At 33.2% G+C, this 14,994-nt stretch overlaps 1 pseudogene across 1 annotated transcript in view; it reads left to right on the forward strand.

The window, feature by feature from the left end:
* The window catches only part of LOC306647153 (son of sevenless homolog 2-like), an 80,810-nt pseudogene that overhangs the window by 40,813 nt on the left and 25,003 nt on the right, over positions 1–14,994 (forward strand). Inside the window, exons 8-11 of the transcript XR_013766928.1 lie at positions 4,270–4,397; positions 5,038–5,696; positions 6,189–6,270; positions 8,184–8,305. The product of XR_013766928.1 is annotated as a son of sevenless homolog 2-like (transcript). The remainder of the gene's footprint in view (positions 1–4,269; positions 4,398–5,037; positions 5,697–6,188; positions 6,271–8,183; positions 8,306–14,994) is intronic.

Below are 14,994 nucleotides of genomic sequence, written 5' to 3' on the forward strand. Positions count from 1 at the left end.
GACTCCTGGGTTTGAATATAGGTTCTGCTACACTCCTTTTAGGCACATTATTTAACTTCTGTATGCATCACTTCCTTCATGTGTACCGTGTTTAAGTTAATAACACTTATCACTTAACAACAGAGATGTAATAAAGATTAAATAAGCTAATGAGTAAGAAAACATGCACAGGGAACTAAAAAAGTATTCATCATTATTTGTCTTAACACCTAAAATTTTAAGTGTTTATAAAATAAGTCATTTATTCTAATAACTTCTGCCAGTTACTTTTTGGGTACTTACAGTGCACAGGTAGCATACTAAAAGTGAATAGAAGAGCCACAGTTTTTAAGACATTTATAGTTAGTGAAGGAAATGAAGAAGAACAAGGAATTACAATATAAGAGTGTAACAGAAGTAATACTGTGAGACCAGCATCGTAGGAGTAACTAACTCTGCCTAGGGCAGTCAGAAAAAAATTTCTGTGGTTGTTGGGTGAATAGGGATTTATCCTCGTAAGTGTGTATGTCCTATTTATTTGAAGTAGTCTTGAAAGACAAATGCTGAGGAACTATTTACATTGACAATAGAAATGTGAGAACTTAATGCAACTCTGAATCCTAAATTGAGAAAAAATTATCCTAAAGTATGTTACTGGGGCAAGTGACAGAACTGGAATATGTACTGTAGAACAGGTAATAGAGCTTTATCAATGCTTAATTTCCTGAAATCAGTCACTGTGCTATGATTTTGTGAAAAGAAAAAAAAAGAAAATCCTTATTCTAAAATGTACCACTTGGGCTGGGGGTGTGGCTCAGTGGTAGAGCACTTGTTTATCATGTGCTGGGCACTGAGTTTGATTCTCAGCACTGCATGTAAATAAATAAAAATAAAGGTCCACTGACAACAGAAAAGTAAAAATAAAAAAAGTACCACTGAAATATTAAAGGAGGCAAAGGGAACAATCCTATTTGACAGTAACTTGTGATGTATTTGAGTTTTTCTTATTTTCCAAAAATGATCTCAGAACCATTCATCAGTTATTCTCCTTATTCTGCAAGGAACTGGATAGTATCACAAACTACCCTAAGGGGGAAGGTGGTGCACACAGACCGATGATGCTTGTGACAAAATGTCGAAAAAATAGGGACTGATAGTATACAGGATTTGGCTTGTGTTGTTTTTGCAACTTTTCTGTAAATGTGCTGTTGCTTCAAAAGAAAAAAAAAAGGAGAGAGAAAAGGCATCATTGGAAGCCATCTTCTTTGAGAAGGGGCATTTCTAGATATCCTAGAGGTATTTCATTGGGTAGATCTCCTAGAGGTTCATTGGATATTTAGGAGAGCCCAACATGTAGAAAGTGTATGGAGCTCATGAAAGTGCATGACTAATTTGAAAATAGTTCAATATGGTAATTTCTATGTTAATACAACAATTTAGAATACAATCTTTCAAATATCAACAGAGAACTAGCTTGGATATTCTTAAGCTGATGTTTATGAAATATTGCTGCTCAATATTCAAGAAATGTTTTACAAATTATTGGACAAATGTTATCCTGGAGACATGTTTTCTATACTATCATCAGTAGGAAATCTCATTTTCTAAATATCCTGAGTCATTTATTTGTTTCACAAATAATTGACTAGTTATTACACAACTATTTTTAAAAGATGTGTATAAGGGTTTGGGTGGGCTTAAGCTAAGTAGATAGTAGAAATTAAGTATCCTTGTAACCCTAGAATCTCAATATTGGTGATAATTTGGAAATTTCTATCCTCAAAAACAGAATAAAAATGTTTTAATTATTTTATATTATCAACATCCACTTTATTATGAAAATATCTTAGAGTGGAGCTGAGATGCATCATATGAAATTTTTAAAGTGGCAAAATATGTGATTTTGCTAGTAATTTTTACCTTTAAAGGTCAGAATAACCAAGCATTGTATTTTTGAAAACTTATATGGTAATTTGAACCTTTTGTGGTAATGCCTGAATGTTTTATTTCTCAGACTAGAGATTAAGATATTACTTCTGGGTTGGGGATATAGCTTAGTTGGTAGAGTGCTTGGCCCTGGGTTCAATCGCCAGCATGGCAAAAAAGAAAAAAGAAGATATTCTAATGATAGTCCCTTAAATTATTTTTAATTGCTAATCTCTTGATGTTCAAACTCTAAAGTATCATTAAATAGCCAAATGTCTCTATGTTTCATATATGGAATAATTTTTAGGGCATAAATGAAAGGTAGTGGACCAAGTTCTCAAACAATATTCAACCTTTTTCTTACTGAGAAAGGAAAATTTTGCTGAATGCTTTTGAGATTGCAGTTGGAATATGAAGAGTATATAAAGTTTGCACAAATTTTCTAGGAAGATAAAAATCTTAACACATATTTAATTTTTAAAAATTTTTCTGAAAGAAATGATAATTTTTGATATTTCTTCTTACATAAATACATATTTATGTAATTTCCATATGACATTTATATAATATTCAACTTTTGAATTTTTCTGTCAGAAGATTTGTGACATAGGTACATAATCCAATATCAATTTTTTATTATAAAGTAAACTTTCTGAGAACTTTACAAGAGAAATTTTGGAAAATGAAATAAAACCAGAACTTTGGAAATTAACCAACCAATTTTAAATTTTATTTCTAATGGTTATAACAGAATATTAATTTTCATGGTTTCTTGATATTGACCAGAATGGTTGGATTTTGTGTTATAAAAATACTAGTAGAAACATTTATGAATTCTGTTTGCAGAAAGGTTATTTAAATTTTTTTTTATGTGGTGCTGGGGATCAAACCCAGGGACTTGTGCTTGCAATGCAAGCACTCTACCAACTGAACTATCTCCCCAGCCCTGCAGAAAGGTTTCTAATGGATTGAAGTGTTAAAAGCTTTTCTACTTTGTTATGCTGTAAAAGAAATATTTGTAAGCTTTTTGAAATTGCTGAAACTCAAGTATTTAATCATTCGAGAATGTGACATCATTTGTGGGAGTTTATCCTGCTTTCTGTATTCATGGTTGCTAATGAATAATGAATAAAAGTAACTTGTAGTCTTCATGTTTTTGATAATTGAAACTATTTTTGTAAATCTGGAAGATGTTAAAGTGATTTTCACAATCTTTTTTTTTTTTATTTTATTGTAAACAAATGGGATACATGTTGCCTCTCTGTTTGTACATGGCGCAAAGGCATACCATTTGTGTAATCATAAATCCACATACAGTAATGTTGTTTGATTCATTCTGTTATTTTTTCCCCTTCCCCCATCCCTCCCACCCCTCTTTACCCTCTATACAGTACTTTCTTCCTCCATACTTGCCCCCCTCCCTAACCCTAACTCTAACCCTAACACTAACCCTTCCCTCCCCCCCATTATGTGTCATCCTCCACTTATTAGCGATATCATTCGTCCTTTGGCTTTTTGAGATTGGCTTATCTCACTTAGCATGATATTCTCCAATTTCATCCATTTGCCTGCAGATGCCATAATTTTGTCATTCTTTATGGCTGAGTAATATTCCATTGTGTATATATACCACAGTTTCTTTATCCACTCGTCAATTGAAGGGCATCTAGGTTGGTTCCATAGTCTGGCTATTGTGAATTGAGCAGCTGTGAACATTGATGTGGCTGTATCTCTGTAGTATGCTGATTTTAGATCCTTTGGGTATAGGCCAAGGAGTGGGATAGCTGGGTCAAATGGAGGGTCCATTCCAAGTTTTCTAAGGAATCTCCACACTGCTTTCCAGAGTGGCTGCACTAATTTGCAGCCCCACCAGCAATGTATGAGTGTACCTTTCTCCCCACATCCTCGCCAACACCTGTTGCTTGTATTTTTGATAATCGCCATTCTAATTGGGGTGAGATGCAATCTTAGGGTGGTTTTGATTTGCATTTCTCCTATTACTAGAGATGTTGAACATTTTTTCATATGTTTATTGATTGCTTGTACATCTTCTTCTGTGAAGTGTCTGTTCATTTCCTTAGCCCATTTGTCGATTGGATTATTTGTATTCTTGGTGTAGAGTTTTTTGAGTTCACAATCTTTTTTATTGTTTGTTAATAATTTATATCTGTATCATATTTGTGGAAAGAATGTTGATTTAAGGCATCATAGAGTAAACATAGTTGTATAAAATAGTTGTTTTTATTAAGTATATTTATAGTGTATTTAAAGTTTTGAACATTTGATGATGCTTTCTCTAATTACAATAAAATTGAGGGAAGAATCAAACAATGCAGTTTTAATTTATCTTTTTTTTTTCCTTAGCAATTGAAAACGTGTAGTGAAGAACAAGAAGACAGAGAATGTTTGAATCAAGCTATTACTGCTCTCAGGAATCTTCAAGGTAGTGTGGATTGAATTTACAAGCAGTTTTCACCTAGACACCAACCTGGGTAATTCTAAACTATTGAAAATATGAATATTTGTATATGCTTCATTGTATCTGATACTTGGTTTTCTCAAAAAGTGTAATATATAATGACAGTAACATTTTTAAAACTTATCTTTCATTTTTCTGGTAGTTTTAGTTTTAAGATTAGCATTGTAGTAACGTTAAGATACAATTAATAAATTTGAAAAATGTGTTAAATATTTTTGTAAGAGCAGTACCATAATTTAGGATTATTTGTAATTTTAATACTTATGACATCAGGAATTTTGAAATAGAGAGTCTGTAATGCTTCTCTTTCACAGTAATGAAATGGGACATATTTTTATATTTTAATTTTTTAAATTCTAATTATACATGACAGAATGAATTTATGCATTATTCTTCAGGGACAAAGTTAGAAGAAAGTGAATGTTGTATATAAAGTTTAGTATTTGGTTATTTAATTTTTTTCTTTTGAAAGTCTGGGAATTTAACCCCTGGCTTCACATATGCTAATAATTGTGTACTCTACCACTGAATTACACCTCAGCCCAGTTTAATATTTTTCGTTACTTGATTTGAGATAGTTCACACTTAAAGATATTAGGAGTTAGAATCATGTAATAATTGAATAACTTAAATTCATCTTTTTTTTCAATTAGGGATCTTTCTGCCCTTTTTATTAAGGGCAGTCAATTAAGAAGCAAGCACCTGACCATCGAAAAAATGAATGAAATTCAGAAAAACATAGATGGTTGGGAAGGCAAAGATATTGGACAGTGTTGCAATGAATTCATTATGGAAGGACCATTGACATGAATTGGTGCTAAACATGAACGACATATTTTTCTCTTTGATGGCTTAATGATAAGCTGTAAACCTAATTGTGGCCAGTTCCAGCTTCCAGGTTGCAGCAGTGCAGAATATAGATTAAAAGAAAAGTTTGTCATGAGGAAAGTACAAATCTGTGATAAGGAAGATATCTGTGAGTGCAGACATGCTTTTGAATTAGTATCCAAAGATGAAAAGAGCATAATATTTGCTGCTAAGTCTGCGGAAGAGAAAAATAATTGGATGGCAGCTCTTATTTCTCTTCATTATCTTAGTACTCTAGATCAAATGCTAGATTCTGTATTATTGAAAGAAGAAAATGAGCAGCCACTGAGATTACCAAGTCCAGAAGTGTATCGTTTTGTGGTAAGAGACTGTGAGGAAAGCATTGTTTTTGAAGACAACTTGCAAAGTAGAAGTGGAATCCCAATTATTAAAGGAGGAACAGTGGTGAAATTAATTGAAAGGCTAACATATCATATGTATGCAGGTAAGTGAAATTCATTACAACTACTTGCCGAGGGCCCAGTTCCCCAAAATATTTTTAACAGTGTTCAAAGATAATGCATAAACCCATTTATCCATCATCCAACTTTAATAATTATCAGCTCATGTTTGATCTATTTCACTGCAGATGGAAATACCTTAGTCCTAGAATTATTTTGAAGATTTAAGGGGAAATAAATGGATTGTTTCCAAAATATTAAAATACTGCAAAATTAAAAGTGAAATAACTAATTAAATGCTTCTAAAATATAATATTGTTAGCTTCATTAGTTATTAAATAAGTGCTAATAAAATTTGCATTTTCATGGTTTTTAAATTTGAAAGCAGTCCTTATTTATCAAGGAAATACTGCCATTGACAGGAAAAGCTACAGTGGGAAGAGACTAAGTAAAAAGAAAAAGGAAGGAAAATATGGTACTTTGAATTAATTAAACTGAAAAATTGAACCTGATATGTTTATGCTCCACTTTTACAGATCCCTATTTGGTTCATACTTTTCCTACTACCTATCGTTCCTTTTGTAAACCATGGGACTGGCTAAACTTATTGATTGAACGGTGAGAAAAATGCATATTTTACTCGCATTAATATTTTATGAATATTTATTTATGAATATTTATGAATAATTTATAAATATCTGTTCTGTACCTTGCAAAGTGCTTAGTAGCTAATAACTACTCAGGTAGGTGTGGAATATAACTTATTTGGCATTACATTAGAAGTATTACTGTACTTTTTAAATAGTGTTCACTGAATCACTGTTTGTAATATAGTTCTTTTCACCTATTAGCAATAATTCAAGAGATAATCATAAAGACCCAATTTAGAGGGACAAATACATTTTAGTAAAATTTGTTCTGTTCCTTAAAAGGAATTTTCAGCTTTTTGCTTTATATACAAACTTGTTATGGAAAATTTCAAAACATGTGCCAGAGTACACATAAAAATATAATAAGCCCATTTATCCATTGTCTATCTTCAGTAAATATCAACACATGTTTCATCTGCTTCCCTACAGATTTAAATATTCTACCATCAGGATTATTTTGAAGTAGATCTCAGAACACATATTTCATCTGTAAATATTTCTATATGTATCTCTAAAAGTAAAGAATTCTTATTTAAAAAATTTATATATCATTATTAAAACTAATAACCAATTCCTTTATTATTATTAATTTAAATCTTTTTGAGGGGCTGGGGATATAGCTCAGTTGGTAGAGTGCTTCCTTCCAAGTACAAGGCCCTGGGTTCAATCCCTAGCACTGCAGAAAAAAAAAGAAAAAGAAAAAAAATTTTTGAATTTTTTTTTACTGAATGTTTTTTACTTAGTGATATTTTAAATACTTTGTATTTTTAAAAAAATAATCTGGATGGATGCTATGGAATGAGCTTGTAAGTCTAGTATTTGGGAGACTGAGGCAGGAGGGTCACTTGAGACAGCCTGTGCTACATAGTGAGATTCCATTTCAAAAAACAAGAACTAAATATATTCAAATATGTATACATGTACACATGTATATATATATATATGTACACATGTACTTATATGTACTTTAAAATCTGAACTACAAAATGATTTTTGTTTTATGTTTAAAACTTACTATAATTTTATCTTGACTCCTAAATTTCTGTTTTGTTCTACGAAACTAAATTTACAAGACTCAGTGTAATATATTGTGAAAATCCATTGTTGTGATTTCTGTGTGCAAAATAAGGAAAGAATATTTGTTAGACTTACATTATAGCTTTATTTCCTATGGTTGGGCAATATTTTGTTTTTTTAATTTTGATTTTTTACCTAACCCATTTAAGTAAGTTCTTAATTTAAAATTACATCTTGGGCCTCCTTTTTGAACTTCATACTCACATATTTAAAGAAATGTATTAGTCTACTTTATTTTTATAATATAAACATTAAGGATAGATGATTAGATAAGTCCTTTCTTTCATATTGTGGTACTGGGGATTAAATACAGGGACTGACCTATGCTAGCTAGAGCTCTACCACTGAGCTACATGCTCAGCCTTCTTTCTTTTTCTTTTTTTTTTTTTTGAGGTAGTCTCACTAAATTGTTGTGGTTGACTTTGAACTTGCAGTTCTCCTGCTTCAACTCCCTGAGATTAAAGGTGTGCACCATATCTCCCAGCTCTGTGATGATCTTTAAAGAAGTTAAATTTCTGTGGATTCTTGTCTTAGATCTTTTCCATGGACCTTTTTTGTCAGTTAGTGCTAATTATAAAAAAAGGTTTGATGAGGATTAAGAACATACAATGTTATGATCATATAGCTGAAGGTCATTTTTTGTAGTTATGTAGTGTGCCGTACTGTAGGGAAGGTTAAACAGTAACATAACACTTCTATAAATGATATGAAAGGGGATTCTTCAGATGAATATTTTTTCTGTTGTATTTAAAATCTTTTTCATTATGTATGAACAAATTTCTTTTCTTTTGGTTTTCTTCTTAGATTTGAAATTCCAGAGCCAGAATCTTCTGAAGCAGAAAAATTGACAATAGAGAAAGGAAGCAGCCAATCAGCGCAGACCTTAAAAGATTACAAAAAGAATATGTCCAACCAGTACAACTTAGGTTTGACCTGAATATTACATCTCTTATGTGCCATTCAATTTTCAGTTCATAGTTAACACAAAAGTACTTAGCTCTTAATTTAAATATAAGTAGTATTAAGTTTATGAGAGTTAAATTTCCAAATTTCTTTCTCTGTGAAGATATTTTAAATAAATACCCTGAAGAAATTTCTATACCAGATCTCTCTGTCATATGATAATTTTACAGATCAAAATAAGTATTTGTTATTTTAATTAAAACTTACAAATATAGGCTTGCTTAATATCAACCTTCCAATTTATTTCCTTCATGTCCCTTTGTAATGATCATTACATGGTCCTGATTTTTTTTTTTTATAATTTGTAATACTTATGGAAGTTTTCGCACGTTTCCTACTCTCTTTATCTTACATTATCTGAGGAATCATTGCAGTAATTTCTAAAATATATTTAATTATAACAGTTTCCAGTTGTTAGGTACTTACTCTACTAGGTATTACCCTAGGTACTTTATATTTTTTATCTCATCCCCAAAATATAATTTAAGGTGTAACATTATGATTATTCTCACTTTATATGTTAGGAAATGGAAAACTTAATCGTGGATAAGTAATTTGAACTTGGTCATGTAAAGGTAGTGACAGAATGGGACCATATGTGACCTTTGGAGCCACTGTGTTTTGTTTTGTTCCACTAAACATTGAAAATTGGAAGCTCCTTTGATTAACCTTCTTACAGTCCAAATGTGAACCAAAGTATTATTTACTCATTTTCTTTGGGTACTGAGTTATCATATTAACTATATATGATCTATATATTTTCTCTCTAAATATTGTTTCCTTGACCACTGTTAACTAATAAATTATAGCTTTGAAAATTTATTAATTATTTTCCAGGATAATTTTCCATAAATAAATTCAATTTGGAAGTGCTGCTAGCCATATGTCTTTTACCCAAAACTTTTAACATGTCATACTTTGTACAAGAAGATAAACAAATGGATTATTTACCCATTACATTAGCAAGAAAGAAGAATAATTTTTCTCAACTAACTGTAATGCATTTGTACTAATCTGTACTCAAATGAGGCATTCATTTATTCATTCCTATTATAGGGTAGGCAGGAAATAAGATCTTAGATCTCAATCATGTAAATTCTTTAACAATTTATTTGTAAGCATTTGTAAGCATGTTCTCAATTCTGTACTTGTCTACTCTATTTATGTTGAGTACAAAAATAATAAACTGTCATGATATGGTGCCATGATATCATGATTTTATTGGTGTAAAAGAATATATGAAATAGTTGTGTATTATACTACTTTGAATAGTTTCATGGCTTATATAAATATACCCCTATAAAATTTTAGGACTAGCTGAGATTAGACTCTAGTAGTTAGGGAAGACATCTTGGAAGAGGCAAAATCTGAGATTGTCCCTAAGGGGTGTGTGTAGGATTTAGATATCCTACACACCTTTAGAAAGGTGATTGTAGGTAATGAGGGTAATGGAAAATAGTGTGAACAGAGGTAAAAAGGCAGAATTGTGAGTGGTGTGCAGAGGAAATAGGTAATGAAAGTGATCTTAATCAGGAATGAAGACATTGTATTGCAAGTAGTAGTAGATGAGATTAACTGTATGAATTGGGGTGGAGTTGAAGATGGCTTGGAAATTCCAGTCAGTTTGTTAAACTTGTTCTTTGAGCACGGAAGGATTTTAGCAAAATGCAAGCTAATATTTTTTCTCAGCATTTTACTATAACATTTTAACACAGAGAAAAATTGAATTTCAAAATGAACAACCATAAATCCACCAGATCAACTGTTAACATTTTTTTTACTTACTTTTATCACATATCTATTCATTTATCATTCCTCACTTAGTCCATTAATCAACTAATTTTGAATATATTTCAAAGTACACTGCTTCTTAAATACTTCAACTTCTATATCATTAACATTTTAGTATTTATTATTCATTTGTTCTAAAATGTTCATTCAGTGAAATACACACATTTTAAGTGGACTTTGGTTGAATTTTAATAAATCTTCATAATCCAAACTCCTTTCAAGATACAAAATGTTAAGCCACATCCCAGGAAGTTCTCTTGTGCCTTTTCTAATCAATTTTTGTTCCCACTGCCCAAAGGCAGTATTCTGATTTATCCCACTATTGATCTTTTTACTTGTCTTAGAATTTTGCATAAATGGATTCTTACACTTTTTTTTGAAAAAAAGGAAAGAGAAGTTTTATTGCTTTGCTAGCAAAAGAGAAACATGGGGACTCCTATCCCAGAGGCTTTGATTCTGCCCATCAGGATGCACAGGTGTTTTTTAAAGAGGCAATTCAAAGGCTATATTCCATGCATTCATCAGGAGTTGTAATTCACTTGTTAAGTTGGGAGATAGTCATTTCTGAGATCTTCTGGTGCCATCCCCAAGTCTGAATTACTTCATTCTTCTTGTGGGTGTGACTCTGACTAGGATGGAGCAGAAATGGATTCTTAAACTTCCATGTCTGACTCAACATGCTTTTGAGGTTCATCCATGTTACTTGAATCAATGTTTTCTTCTGTTTTATTACTGACATAGTGTTTCATTGTATATCACAGTTCATTTATTTTTCCCATTGAAAGACACCTGAGCATTTTCTAGTCTTTGATTATGAGTAAATCTTCAGTGAACTTTACCTTGCAAGTCTTATCATGAATATATGTATATATATTTCACTTGCATAAAATACTCAGAGTGGAATGACTAGGACATAAGGTAGTTCTGTGTTTTGTTTTAAAAGAAACTGTCAAAACGTTTTCTGAACATTCTTACCAGCAATATTTGAGAGTTCCTATTGCTGCATATCTTCACCATTGTTTAGTGATGTTAGTCTTTATATCTTAGTCATACTGCTGGGTATACAGTGGTATCTCATTGTGGTTTTATTTGTACTTCCCTATTGACTAATGATGTTGAGAATATTTTACTGTCTCTTATTGGCCAGTCATTCTTTTTCTGTGAAGGGTAGGTTTGAATCATGTCTATTATTTGGTGAGTTGTCTTTTTATTACTGAGTTGTAGAAGTATATTGAGTATGACTGGATATAGTCCTTTGTCAGAAAAAGGTTTTTTAAATATTTTCCCACAGACTGGGGTTTACCTACTAATTTTCCTAATGACATTTTTATGAGATGAAGTTTTTTAAGTTTGATGAAGTCTGATTATAATTGTTTTTTATCTGATTGTAATTTTAAAATTACATCAATTCTCTAGAAACTAGAAAGGAAAGAAAATGTAAGCAGAATTGTTTGAACTGATATAAGTGTAAACTAGAAGCTAACAATTTATGATCTGTTGATATATATTCTAAACCACTGAACTAACCAGACACAAAATGACTTAAGGTTGTTTTAATACAAATAGCATGACAAAGACTGGTTAATTAAAAGTACATACAGGGGTGGGGTTGTGGCTCAGTGATACAGCACTTTCCTAGCATGTGTGAGGCACTGGGTTCAACTCTCAGTACCATGTGTAAATAAATGAATAAAATAAAGGTCTATCAACATCTAAAAATGTTTTTAAATAGTACTTGCATAGTCTGAGAGAAATATAGTTGTCTATGGTCAGGAAATAAAAGCCAACATGAAAATGACTATTTGCTGGAGTAATGAAAAAAATAATGATTTATATTATTAGGATGGCTGTAAGGCAGGAAGAATTTCATATGTGTATATATCATTAAATACTTGCAAGATCAGGAGTAATTATTTTTGTGATATGCAAAACAAAATCACTCTCTGCCTCGACCAGTGTAGCCAAACTGGCAATTCTGGCTAGGGGAGATGGGGAATTAGAAAAATAAAGACTCATACATGCAGATTTTGAAGATAAGTAGCTGGGATTAGGTGGAGAGCTACTTTTCATGGAGAAGCATATCTAAAGAGTTATGCTAGCTGTCTTTATATATATCTCATTATCAGATTAAAGACTATGCAAGCATTATTCTTTGTATTCAGAAAGTTATAGAACTAGAAACAACTATGCAATTTTTCTGCAGTTGCAAACCACAGTTGCAATGTGCAATGATTGGAATTTGTGTAACTCTCAAGAAGGTCCATTGTTTAAAGTTACTGTTAAACAATCAGGCTCAGGAGTACAGTAGAGCTGGTGAAACCTTGTGGTTGTCTAGAATAAGAATTCATCTATCCCTGGGAGGTGTGTTGCTGAGATCAAGGTTTGTAGATGTTCAGGGACGGGATTCATTGAGGGTGAGGATGAATGACACCTACCTTACCTAGCCTTACCTGGCGCACTTACTCAGGCTTCGGAGATCAAGCTCTGAAGGCATGGATCTAATTTTATTTAGGGTTGCACAGGACCTATATAGGCACATTATCCAATCAGGTTAACATGCTTGTTAAATTATAAAAGTGTCAGCCTATAGGTGAACTATACATTGAGGGTTAAGGTAGTGTAAACAAAGCAAGCATGCCTAAGCGATCTGCCCAGCAACAGGTCTGAGACAAAGGACTGGGGGAATGGCAAGCTCCTGCACACAGCATGAGGCAAGGCATGTGGCTGAGCTCACATCACAGCTTGCTGGGATGCTTGACAGAATGAGGACTACTCTTAGCTCAAACTCAGCCTCAGCAACTGCAAAGACCTTCATTCCATGGCAAGTCTTTACCATTACCTCAGTTTCTCTTTTCAGACTGTTTGGCTTACTTAGATCATGGTGTCAGTGACTGTTGTCAGATAAGCTTTAGGAATGTTCCCTACAAAGGTTGAAGCTGATAAGACTCTTCTGCAGAGCCTCCTTATGCAGGGAATTACCACAGCAGCTGAGCATACAGAGGAACATTCCCAGGTACCAGGCATGCCTCAGCCATGAGGTCATCAGAGACCCCGAATCTCAGTCACTGCTCTCCCATCCTGTCCCTGCTCTCCACAACTGAAAAAATATTTTTGTCTTTAAAAATGAAATAAGGTCATAGGCATATTTGTAGATTACATGGAAATTTGATGATAGCACCTGAATTCATTTTATTTTTTGGTACTTGGAATTGAACAGAGGGGTGCTTTACCATTGAACTACATACCCAACCTTTTTATTTATTTATGAATTTATGTATTTATTTATTTATTATTTTGAGACAGGGTTCCACTCAGTTGCTGAGGGCCTTGCTGAATTGCTGAGTTTGGCCTTGAAGTTCAATCCTCCTGCCTTAGACTCCCAGGTCACTGGGATTATAGGCATGTTCTACTATGCTGGGCTTGCACTTGACTTTAGAACCAATACACTAAATCTTACTTAATTTCCCATTTTCTGTGAAAAATACAATAAAATTTAGAACTTAAAATACTTTTTTTTCAATTTGAGAACTTAAAATAGCTTTTCTACTCTAGAGCATGCATTTTCTATGTATGAATAAAGAAAAGGCACTTTTACTTAACATAAGTTGGTAATTAAGCACAGGAAACATAATTTTTAACATGCTTATTTTAAAGTATAATTTTTTTTTCAGTCAATATCAGCCCAGATATTTATTTAATTTGGTTCACAACACAGCTTAGCTAAGGTCACACACCACCCCAGGGTATCCTAAGTTGCAGCCAAGCATTCTGAAGAGCACGTTCCTTCAAGGACCCAGTCAACTGAATAATCTATAATTTAAAAGAGCAGATCTTAAATCCTCTATCCCAGATCCTTAAAATGATGCAAAGTCTTGTAAACAAACTGTTCATTTCATCTAGAGAGGAGAGCAGGTAAATCCTACTCAAAACTCAGATGAAGGCCGAAATGGACCAGTACAGTCCAGGGTTCTGACAAGCCCAGAGACTGCAAATGCCTAATGGAAGATTGTGAGATTGTGTAGATGTTTGGAGACGGGGTCCATTAAGGGTGAGGACGTATGACGCCTACCTAGTGCACTCAGACATCGGAGACCAGGCTCTGAAGGCTCAGATCTAATTTTACTTAGGACTGTATAAGACATATATAGGCACATTATCCAATCCGGTTAACATGCTTGTTAAAGCATAACAGAATCAGCCTATGGGTGAACTATACATTGAGGTAGTGTAAACAAACCAAGCATGCCTAAGTAATTCTGCCCAGCAACAGGTCTGAGACAAAGGACTGGGGGGATGGTAAACTCCAGCACACAGCATGAGGCAAGGCAGCTCGGGCAAGCTCACATCACAGTTTGCTGGGATGCTTGATAAGCGAGGCCTCCCTTCAGCTCTTAACTCAGCCTCAGCAGCTGCAAAGACCTTCATTCCATGGTGAGTCTTTACCATTACCTCAGTTTCTCTGTCCAGACTGTTTGGCTTACTTAGACCATGGTGTCAGCAACTGCTGTCAGATAAGATTGAGGAATGTTCCCTACAATGTTGCTTTTTAAATTTTTTGTACCAGGGATTAAACCCAAAGATGCCTAGTCACTGAGATATATTCCCAGCCCGCACCTTCCCAAATTTTTCCTTCTTTATTTTTTTTTCTTAATTTTAATTGAAAATCATAAGTTTACATAGGGCAATGTTGTTTGATTCATTCTGTTATTTTTTTCCCTTCCCCCCCACCCCTCCCACCCCTCTTTTCCCTCTATACAGTCCTTCCTTTCTCCATTCTTACCACCCTCCTTATCCCTAACCCTAAACCTAACCCTAACCCTAATGCTAACCCCTCATACCCCCCCTTATATGTCCTCATCTG

The sequence above is a fragment of the Sciurus vulgaris genome (assembly GCF_902686455.1).
Source record: "Sciurus vulgaris genome assembly, chromosome: 16".
NCBI classification, from domain to species: Eukaryota; Metazoa; Chordata; class Mammalia; order Rodentia; family Sciuridae; genus Sciurus; species Sciurus vulgaris.